This window comes from Orcinus orca, chromosome 11 (assembly GCF_937001465.1).
Source record: "Orcinus orca chromosome 11, mOrcOrc1.1, whole genome shotgun sequence".
NCBI lineage: Eukaryota > Metazoa > Chordata > Mammalia > Artiodactyla > Delphinidae > Orcinus > Orcinus orca.
In genome coordinates this window covers 1,316,868-1,326,928 of record NC_064569.1, presented here as the reverse complement: position 1 = coordinate 1,326,928, position 10,061 = coordinate 1,316,868, and the positions used below count along the sequence as shown (strand labels likewise).

The following is a 10,061-nucleotide window of genomic DNA, read 5'->3' as shown; positions in this document are numbered from 1 at the left end:
CCGCCAGCAACTCACAGGCGTACAGGGCCGTAGGCCCTGAGGACGTGTGACATGGCTTTGTGCGCCGCCAGCCTCCACCCACCGGCTTCTCCTAATTAGAGAATTAAGAGTCGCTTATGCCGGGGAGACTCCAGCTGCTCCAAGCCTCACCTCCCCCGACACGTGGGGGAGAAGGGGGCAGCCCCTCGCGCGGGCCCCGGCCCACTGCTGTGCACACAGCTCTCCCCACACACGAGCTCCCATCTGCTGGGCACCCCCGTGTGCCAGTGTCTCTATCCATCGGTGCGAATCCCTGAAACTCCTCTGTTAAGGAGGATGATTATGGCGTCCGTTTCACGGACAGGGAAACCAAGGCTCAAGGAGTTTGAGTGAGGTGCCCAAGACCAAAGAGCTGAGAACCTGCAGGGCTGGGTCTGCCTGTCTCTGCTTGAGCCCTTCTTCCTTGCGCCACTGCACTCTGATCCCGACGAGCTCCCCGGAGGGGCCTTGGGCCGGAGCTCAGGGCTCTCCGGACCGCTACCTTCTGGCGAAGGGACCTTTGCACCAGAGCCCTAAGCTTGAGCTCCTCTTAGGCCCCCAGTTGGTAAAGGAAGAGCCTTCTGCCCACGCACACGTGCTGAGACTTATCGTAGGGACTGCTGAGGGGAGGCCAGGCTGCTCCCAGCCCACGTCCGCCTCCTTCTTGCCTGTCCACCCCCCTCCCTGGAGACACCCCCCCATGACACCCCGTTAGTAATAGAACCAGAGGCAGCACCTAGGACGTGCTCTTGCCAAGAAGGTTTCATCAGAATCTAATCAGGCCTCTGAGGTCTAACTTTCAGTTTAAAAATATACGGATAAAGGGACAAGTGAAATAGCACAATGGGGACATAGTTAGATTCACAGTGTGGACTTTTTAAATTCATTTTTATTGAAGTACAGTTGCTTTACAATGTTGCGTTAGTTTCTGCTGTGCAGCAAAGGGAAACAGCTCTACATATATGTATATCCCTTCTTTTCTGGATTTCCTTCCCATTTAGGTCACCACAGAGCACTGAGTAGAGTTCCCTGTGTTACCTCCCAATTCATCCCACCCCCCTACCCACACACAACATGGAACATTATACAAGGTGACTTACCTGTCTCTTCAAGAGTCAAAGACACAGTAAAAGGAGACACGATTGTTCTGGATTCAAACAGATTTGAGGGAAATGATAACAAAACGCAATGCCTGATTCTCGATGTCAAGAAACCAGCTTCAAAGAATATTTGGGGCAAGTGGGGAAACTTGAATATAGCCTTGTTATTAGATTGAAATCATTATTTTGTTAGGTGTGAGGATGGTATTGTGATTATACAGGTGACTATCCTTACTTTCTGGGGATGTATTTGAAGGAGAAAATTCACTATGTTTATACTTTAAAGGGGTTCAGAGGTATACAGATAATAGGTAGGTAGGTAAATAGGTAGCTAACAGGTGGGTGGATATAGCAAGCAAATACGACAACATGTCAACCATTGTTGAATCTAGGTGGGGGATCTATGAATACTCATTGTACTGTTATTTCTACTTTTCTGTATGGGTTTCAAATATAATAAAAATGGGGGGGGAAAGCCTTTTCAGGATGAAAAGTTTACAGTCTGAGTGAAGATGACCGACGGATGATGACCTGAAGCTGGGGCCCCTGTTGGTCCCGTTTTGCCCACCTGGTGCCCTCTCTTGCCGTTTCAGCCTGGACTCCTTGAGGCTTGAATGAGCTCGCAGACTGGAACCCCTACCCCCCAGACCAGGGAGCACTCGCTCTGGGGCTGGACGACCAAGGTGTCTTGGGAATGAACAGAAAGGCAGCCCCTGTGGCAGTGATAGGGTTTTGGGGAAACAGACAATCCGGGCGTGATTCTCCTCCTCAAGGAGCTTACCATCTCCAAATGCACTCTTGCAGTCTGTGTTTTGGGCCCCCCTCTTTCTCCATAACAGTCATGCTTTGATTCTGTCAAGTTCCATACAGTTGTTCACTGGTGTTTGTGGAACTTGTGCTAAATCTGTTCACTGGCCTGGGGAATGCCAACCTCACCTTTATCTGTACAGCCAGGAATGACTTTCTACTCTGGTAAACGGTCTTAACTTGGGCCCAGCCTTGTTGCTGATCATCTTGCTGTGCCATTCATTTTGTCCAGCTTTATTGAGATACAACTGACGCAAACCAGGGTGTAAGTTTAAGGTGTATCAAGTGTCGACTGATGCGTTTCCATCTGACTGTGCCGTTACCTCTGTTCCCCATCATGCTGGGGGAGATGACCCAGCTCCACCAAAAACTGGATATGTGAGCATACACTTCCTCATCTCCTCATTAAAATGGAGATTCCAATAGCCCCTCTCTCATAAAAGAAACCAATAAGGCGATACAGGTAAATGCCTGCCAACGTGCATGGGATATATAGCAGGTGCTTAGTAGACAACGGTTGGTATGATTATTGTTAGGATTGCAAATGCACTTCCACCTGAATAAGTTTCTCGTTGCCAGTTTTCTTTTTCTTTAATTTATTTTATTGGGAATTCCCTGGAGGTCCAGTGGTTAGGACTCCGAGCTGTCCCTGCTGAGGGCCCAGGGTGAACCCTGGTCAGGGGACTAAGATCCCATAAGCCATGTGGCGTGGTAAGATAAAATTAAATCAGGTAAGATAAGATAAAGTAAAGTATTTTATTGAAGTACAGTTGATCCAGTTTTCCTAAATATGAGAAAGAAATTCCACCACCACCTTTGAAATACATTCATCAGTCAATGCAATGATTTCTTTTGCCATGTTCTCTGAGGTTGCGGGGAGATGGGAGACACAGGACAGAAGTGTCCTCCAGGGGTTTCCAGCTCACCCCGGACTAGGTCGTGTCTGTATTCCTTTGGGTCCAGCAACGTCAGTCTCAGAGTAAGTGCTCAGGAAACATTTGGTAACTAGAAGGGAACTCCATCTGATGCCCAAGGCCCCTGGCCTTACCTTTATCAAGTGGAGCTCAGGGAAGATGCCTGGAGGGAGGAAGTCTGGTGGAGGGGCCCTTGTTCCCTAGAAATCACAGGAAGTGCTCGAGACGATTCTGCCACTTCTGCCCTTTGGAGCCGTTGACCCATAAGAGGGAAGCTTCCAGAGCTCCCTCACGATCAAAAAGTTTTAACCGGGCTTCAGCGGGAGCACCTGGGTTCAGGAAAACAGGCAGTCATCCAGAGAAAACAACCAGAGGAAACCCGCATGCAGCAATGAAGATCCAACGCAGCCAAAAATAAATAAATAGATTTATTAAAAAAAAAAAAGCATCAGGGGGAATTAGGCTGCAGACTCTATACAATCTAGCGGCAAATGAGACCTAAGCCCCGCGGGAAAGGGCATCAGTGGGTGAGGCCGCCTGGGTCTGGGGCAGTCGAAGAGGCAAGCAGCAGGGCCCTGGGGAGAGCGGAGCGAGGTTGGGGCAGTTCTCCTCTGCCCACAGGGGACAAATGTCTTGGGCTTGGTCAAGCTGATGGCAAGCCCACGACCTAGCGTCTTTGGCCCCCAAGGACTTACGGCTCACACAGGGGACACGGCAGACAGAGGCCCAGGAACACTGATGTGCGTTTGTGCCAGTGCTAACCCAGAGCAGGGGCACTGCCCACCACGGCGCTGTACCCACATGGACACTGCACCTGGCGCGGACGGCATCGCAGGTGTTCGCACAGAGAGACGAGCCTATGGGCCCCAAAGAAGCCTTTCTGAGTAGGGAGAGGGAGGGCGACCCCCTTCCAATCTCTCTCTGGTGGTTTTGCTCTGGTGTCAGAACCTGTGGCAGAGGCAGAAGGACCGCCGGCCCCGCCGTGTGGCTTTTTCCGCCCCCAGCTGCTCTGTCTCTCTCAGGCTCCCAGACACAAACAGCTGAGCAGATAAACAAGTCAGCAGCTGCTCCTCCTTCCTGGACTCCCTGGTCCCCAAGCCCCGCCCCCTCTGGCCTCCCTCCTCCCCCTCCCCACACTCACACACACCCCACCCCCCGGGGCAGCAGCTGCAGCCCACCCCGACGTGACCACGGAGGAGCCCTGCACCCCTCCCACCAGCCACTCCCAGCACAACAGTTGTGCAGCCCAGGGTCCCCGAGGAGCACAAGGCTACCAGGCCCAGGAAAGCTGAGAGGAAGGGGTCCATCTGTGCAGAGCCTGGAGGGGGCCCCCATCCCGCCTGCAGGGGAGGGTGCCCGGGGGTGGAGGGAGGCCCAGAGGCCAAGGCCCAGCGGAAACCCTGAGCAAAGGCCGCTGTTCTGGTAGCGTGTGCGTGCACACACACACACACTCACAGACACACGCGCGCATACACGGTCTCATTAACGAAATAAACGTTGTCACAACAGACTCTGGGCTGGTGTGTGTAATAAGCCCCCAGCGCCCACGGCCGCACCCCCGAAGGCTGGTCCTGGGAGATCTGGAGTCGGGGGCCCGTGCTGGTGGTGAGGACCCCCCAGAGGTTTCCTGTGCAATTTAGAGTCTAAGTTTGGGTTACTCCTGGCTCACCTTCACTCTGAGAAGCTGAACACGCTGCACCTCGGAAGACGCACCAGCCCGTCTCACCCCGAAGCTTCCACATCCCCTCAGAGCACAAGGCGGGGAATGGACTTGCTTGAGGAAAGCAAGGTACCGTCTGCGTGCCGACTGTGTTAGGTTTGTCTGCACAGCCCGATGCCGCCCTGTGGGGGGCAGCGGGAGTGCCAGACCGCAAGGCTCGGAGCTGGGCTGGAAACCCGACAGCTGTGTGACCCTGGACATGTTACATAGCCTCTCTGAGTCTCGGTGTTCCCATCGGTAAAATGGATACTATCTACGTCACAGCTTTAGCTCCCCTTCATTTTCCAGGTGCGGTTAGGTAAGGCGAAAAAGGTAATGTCCACAGTAAAACACCAGCCCTCTGCTGTGGCCCCGCCGGTGCCCAACAATAATAATATCCTGAGGAAGGCAAGGTGGAAACACAGATGGAAAAGGGACAGTGGAAGTGGCAGGAGCAAAGGGCGCCGAAGCCGGTGCCCGAGGAGGTCCACGCGGGCCCGGCGGCCTCCCTCCTTGCAGCTGTGGGGCAGGGTCCTCAGCCAGCGCTACTGACATTTGGGGCTGAGCGGTCCCTCCTTGTGGCCCCAGTTACGACCATCAGGATGTCTGCAACCCGGCCAGTGTGGAGAGGGGAAGCACGCGGTGCCCCTGGCTGAGAGTCGCCGCTTTGGGCCGAGGTGCTTGGCCGCCCGGGGTATAAGGAGCAGCAAGTTCAGAAGGTGGCTCCCCGACCTTCCAGCGAGGCGAGCGGCTCGGACAAGCCCTGGGAAGAAGACGTGGTTGAGGAGGAGACGGCGGGCCGGGACGCGGGCCTGCCACCCACGGGACCTCCGGTGCTGCCCCGGTGGGAGGTGCCCACGTCGGGACCTTGGTCTCACCTTGTCTGCAGAACAGAGGCGAAGGTTGTTTTTTTTTTTTGCCGTACGCGAGCCTCTCACTGTTGTGGCCTCTTCCGGACGCGCAGGCTCAGCGGCCATGGCTCACGGGCCCAGCCGCTCCGTGGCATGTGGGATCTTCCTGGACCAGGGCACGAACCCGCGTCCCCTGCATCGGCATGCGGACTCTCAACCACTGCGCCACCAGGGAAGCCCAAGGCGAAGGTTTTTAGTAAACGGAAAACGAGGCAGGGATAGGAGGCAGCTCCGCTCCGCCCTCTGCTCTGTGGCGAAGGGGCCGTGGCCTGAGGGGAGCCCCGCGCCTGAGCGGCCGCAGTCCTGGGCCATGGACGCCTCCACTGCGGTCAAGCCCACCACTGACGAGGGCACTGTGAAGCCCCCTCTGCCACCGACCAAAGCTGCTCCACAGGGTCCCCCGCCACGGGGAGCGCCGTGGACACGGCGTTTCCCTGCTCCTTCCAGGACTCACCATCTGGTTACGGAGAACAAGAATCGCAGAAGAAGGCCATAAACAGAAAATGCCTCACAGCCTCCAGGGGCCCGAGTCAGGAGGTGTCCTCAGGCCAGACCCCAATCTCAGTCTCCTCATGTGTAAAGTGGGAGTAACGACAGCCCCCACGTCAGCACCTAACTGTCAGAGTGAAACGAGAGGATACGTGTAGGAGACTTGGCGAGGCGGTGGCACAAGATCAAGTGCAACAAGCTTGTTAGCAGCAAACACTTACTGGGTTCTCGGCACCGGGCTCTGCGCTGGCCCAGGGCACCGGGAGGTGAGGGCAGGGCTCCCGCTCAGCTGGCCTCCCCAGGAGCCCTGGGGGGCTGGGCGGACTCTGGGGAGGCATCTGGCCCTGACGCTGGAGGCTGGCAGGGGCATCCATGCTGGGTCTGGAAGCAGGGCCAGTGGTCTTCTGCCCGGTGAGGGAGGTGGAAGGCGGCCCATGCAGGCGAAGCTGAGTGTCCCTGAGCAAGGCCCAGTGTAGGGACAGTGGTGGGAAGGGAGCCCTTTCCATCAGACACGCTGTTTCCCTTTCTGACACCATTGCCAGGCAGGCGGCTGGGCTGACTGTCAGGCTCAGATGTGACCGCATTTCCCCAAACCTGGGCTTTTTAAAAATTTTTTAATTTATTTATTTATTATTTTTGGCTGCGTTAGGTCTTCGTTGCTGCGCGCGGGCTTTCTCTAGTTGAGGCGAGCGGGGGCTACTCTTCGTTGCGGTGCGCGGGCTCTAGGCGATGGGCTTCAGTAGTTGTGTCTCATGGGCTCTAGAGCACAGGCTCAGTAGTTGTGGCCCGCACGTTTAAGCTGCTCCGTGGCATGTGGGATCTTCCCAGACCAGGGCTCGAACCCGTGTCCCCGGCATTGGCAGGCGGATTCTTAACCACTGCGCCACCAGGGAAGCCCCCTCGCCTGGGTTTTGACGACGAAGCTGTCATCATCCTCTGGGCCCAGCCTGCATTACAGCCTGGACCTCAATCCTTCACCCGGCTCTGGTTTCGTGGAGCTGCGCCATCACCTAGAACGGCCTGGAATCCTTTCTGAACACAGAGGGCCTGTAGATACAGAAATGAGCGAGCTGTGAACCACACGAGTGTGTGGGTGCGGAGGAGGCCCGAACCTGCAGGGCCGCAAGCTTGTCTCCTTCAGAGCAGCAGGTCCAAAGGCCCCAGGTCCCCGTGGACACTCCCTGGGCCGTACTGGGCCTCCTGGGACGGGTCTCGTTTGCTGCTCCCGACACACCCACCTCCAGGCAGGGGCTCTGCCTTGGGCCCTGAGCCCCCAGAACCCGCCTGCCCAGAGCTGCCTCCCCAGATTCCGGCCTTCAGCCGAAATGCAGCTTTCAGCCTCCAGACAAGGCGGACCAGCCCCGAGGCTCCAGGTCAGGAAGGAAAGAACCGCTCCTCATGCGTCACGCTGAGACCTCTGCACGCGGCTTCTCAGCAGCGTCACGTGGCCCCCTTCCCTCGGGATGCGGGGAGGCTGGGAGCAGCCCCCAAGCAGGGCCACGGGCTCGTGCGGGCAGCTCAGGCCCCGGCTGCTGCAGCTCCAAGCTCCACGGACCACGCTCCACGGACACCCACAGTGGGAGGGGAAGCGGGAAGCGGCTATTGCGACCTGACTGTTCTTGTTTATTTGTTTTTAAACTTTTTTCACTTTTGGCCGTACCTTGTGGCATGTGGGATCTTAGCTCCCCGACCAGGGATCGAAGCCGCACCCCCTGCATTGAAAGGTGAAGTCCTAACCACTGGACCACCAGGGAAGTCCTGACTGTGTTTGTTTAGAAAGAGGAACATTTCACAACATGCACGTGTATCCAATCTTTATGTTACACACCTTAAACTCACGCAATGTTACAGGCCAATTGTTTCTCAGTAAAACTAGGGGAAAAAGAAAGAGAAACAAGAGGCCAGGAGAATCCACAGGGTTCTGAGGGCCCAGAGGGCAGAGTGAAGGGATGGAGAAGCAGGGATCCCCGCAGAGTCCCTGTGGGCTGGACTCTGGCCAGCGGGAGTGTAGTGAGGGGTCGGGGCTCTGAGGACTTGGCCCTGAACAGGACACATTTAGAAAATTAGAAAAGATCAAAGCACCGAGTGTGGGCTGTCGGGGCTGAGCCTCCCGCTTCAGTGACACTCAGTGGACACAGCTCCGCCCCAGGGCGGTCGGGGGGCAAATGCTCACCAGGCTTCTGGTCTGAAAGGCCTGGGGAGGGGCCGGGCCTGGGAGCCTCCCTGGGCTCGCCGTTGGTGCTGGGCTCACAGCACACTGGAAGGCAGCACCTGTAAACCCTCACCGTGCCCGGGAAGGTGACAGCTCAGTGACGGACGGCCGACTCTGTGCCCCTCCCCTGGGCACTGACCAGTGACAGCAGAGTAATGGAAACAGACAGATGGACCCCGGTGCGAAGCAGCGGCTGTGGCTGGGGCGCGGAGGGTTCTGAGCTGTGGGCAGAGGTTGGGGTGGTGGCAGCTGACCGTCGCCCCGAGTGTCTCTGAAAGGCAGGCCTGCGGTCAGCCTCCCCTCCCCCCGGGGCTCCTGCCGGGGGGCTCCTCCAGCCCACCGCCCCGGTGCTCAGATGTCCTCACTCTGAGCCGACAGTGTTAGGAAGCCGCCCCATGGTCCCTCCTAGCGTCAGATGAAACAGGGTCACACGTGGTGACCAAGGACGCCCAGCCTGGGCGAAGCCAGGGCCTGAGCCGGAGCTCAGACGGGCCGTTCCCCCAGACCCAAGCCCCCGCAGGACCCCCGCCGGGCCCCTGAGACGCAGCGTCCCCTGTGCTCACTGTGAGCGCCGCGGGCCGCCTCCCAGGGCTGCAAGAGCTGACTCCCCGAGTGTCACCAGCTGCAGACGCCCCGTCGTTGTAAACGGTCAGGCTCCAGGCAGCCCAGGGCTTTCATCCCCCCTCCCCCAGATGCTCATTACCCTGCTTAATTAGGCCAGGAAGTGCTCTCACAAAGGGCACTCTCGGCAGGAGGTGCGGACAAGAAGAGATCCCAGCAACTCCACTTCCTGCGGCTCCAGCGGGGCTGCTCCACGTGGCTACGTGGCGGGGCGTCTCCCTCCGGCAGCTGTGGGAAGAGGCTGAGATGCTCCTTTGCCCCCAGGCCCTTGGGAGCTGGGCTGAGCTGGTCTAGGGGGACAGCACCAGATCTGGGAGCTCGGGAGGGCCTGCCCCCCACCCTCTGCTGAGCAGCCTCGCACCTCCCCCCACCCCCAGGCCCCCCTCGGGAAGAGCTGGCACCTCAGGAGCCAGGGCTTCAGCCCCATCCCTGAGGGAATCGCAGCCTAAGACGCGGCCCGAGACCACCTCCCGTCCCCAGCCGGCCCCACCTTCACCCTGAGCCTCTTCGGTCGGTGCGGGGCCGGCTGGGCACCCCCAGCTACGCAGCACAAATCCTTCCGAGTCTGAGTGCAGGAGCAACTGTTGGTGCAGGGCGCGGGGTCCAGGGGTTAACCGCACGGACTGATGGACTAGTTCTGTGACCTTGGACGAGCCGTCCACTCCTCTGAGCCTCAGTTTCCTTTGCTGAAAAAACAGAGACAGTTGTCTAGGCTCTTGGGAGGTGTGGGGACTCTTCTCCCCACAGCAGAAGTAGGCAGACCCTCAGGAGGAAGCAGCTGGCATCCAGTGTCAGACGGTGGTCCATCCACACTCCCACTTTGCTTTGGGGGGAGCTTGAAGAAGGGGGGACAAGTGCCTCCCCGGGGGCATCCGTACTAACGTTACCTCACTTAACCGTGAGTTATCTGCTGACGCCTCAGATAAGAAGGAGTAAACTTTCTGAACTTGCGCTCTAGAGCCCGCGCCACAGCTGCTGAGCCCACGCGCCTCGAGCCCGTGCTCCGCAGCAAGAGAAGCCACTGCAATGAGAAGCCCGCGCACCGCAATGAAGTGTAGCCCCCGGTCGCCGCAACCGGAGAAAGCCCACGCTCAGCAACAAAGACCCAACGCAGCCAAAAACAAATAAATAATTTTTTTTAAAAAAGGAGTAAACTGAGGCTCAGAGAGGGTGGGGAGTAGCCTGCGAATGCACAGCAGACCCTGCCCTGGGGCGATGGGCGGATGCCTCGGTCTCATCAGTCTGGGGCTGCTTCGCGGCCTGGAAGCGTGAGAATGACACCAGGAGGGT

At 57.7% G+C, this 10,061-nt stretch overlaps 1 long non-coding RNA gene across 2 annotated transcripts; it reads right to left on the bottom strand.

The window, feature by feature from the left end:
- Positions 1-2,677: 2,677 nt before the first annotated feature.
- On the bottom strand, positions 2,678-9,009 carry LOC125960537 (uncharacterized). Of its 2 annotated transcripts, none has more exons than XR_007470297.1 (3): positions 8,854-9,009; positions 4,509-6,985; positions 2,678-3,879 (listed from the first exon to the last, which is right to left on the bottom strand). It is a non-coding gene; the product is annotated as an uncharacterized LOC125960537 (long non-coding RNA). The 2 variants fall into 2 exon arrangements; XR_007470298.1 differs by lacking the exon at positions 8,854-9,009 and adding an exon at positions 8,714-8,840.
- Positions 9,010-10,061: the final 1,052 nt, after the last annotated feature.